General features: G+C 42.0%; 1 pseudogene; it reads right to left on the bottom strand.

Moving 5' to 3' along the window:
• Positions 1–729, bottom strand: LOC108522939 (nucleophosmin pseudogene; annotated as a pseudogene).

Genomic DNA, 729 nt, shown 5'->3' with positions numbered 1-729 from the left:
GCTTTAATGTCTTCTACAGAACTAGGTCCTTTTGGTGTTTTAGGAGTTTTTTCCTGTTTTTTGAAGGATTCTTGTCCTTTTGCTCTTGGTGTTGATGATGGTTTTGAGTCTTTTCCATTCTGATTTGACTTGTGTGCATTTTGGCTGGAGTATCTCGTATAGATTTCTTCACTGGTGTGGCGCTTTTCTTCAGTTCCTTCTTCATCAAAATCATCATCATCATCATCATCATCATCATCTTCATCTTCATCAGCAGCAAGTATTACTTTCTTCTGTGGAACCTTGCTACCACTTCCAGGGGCCAACCACTTTCCAGATATACTTAAGAGTTTCACATCCTCCTCCTCTTCATCTTCTGACTCGGCATCTTCCTCCACAGTTACTAAGTGCTATCCACTAATATGCACTGGCCCTGAACCACACTTCAACCATAAGAGCACTGGTAGTGTTATTTCAAAGCCCCAAGGGAAACCGTTGGCTCTACAGACATTTTCAAAGTGGCCAGTGTTACTTTAATTGGACTGCCTTCATAATTCATTGCCTCTGCTTCAACAATGTGCAATTCATCCTTTGCACCAGCCCCTAAACTGACTGTTCTTAAAGATAACTGGTGCTCATTCTCATCATTATCCACCTTAAAGTGATCACCTTTGTTGGCCTTTAGTTCACAACTGAAAAGATAGTTCTGGGGACTCAGGGGCTCGTGTCCACGTCCATCGAATCTTCCAT

Source organism: Rhinopithecus bieti, unplaced genomic scaffold (assembly GCF_001698545.2).
Source record: "Rhinopithecus bieti isolate Rb0 unplaced genomic scaffold, ASM169854v2 scaffold_70902, whole genome shotgun sequence".
NCBI classification, from domain to species: domain Eukaryota; kingdom Metazoa; phylum Chordata; class Mammalia; order Primates; family Cercopithecidae; genus Rhinopithecus; species Rhinopithecus bieti.
The sequence above is the reverse complement of the archived record's forward strand: the minus strand, read 5'-3'. Positions and strand labels throughout refer to the sequence as shown.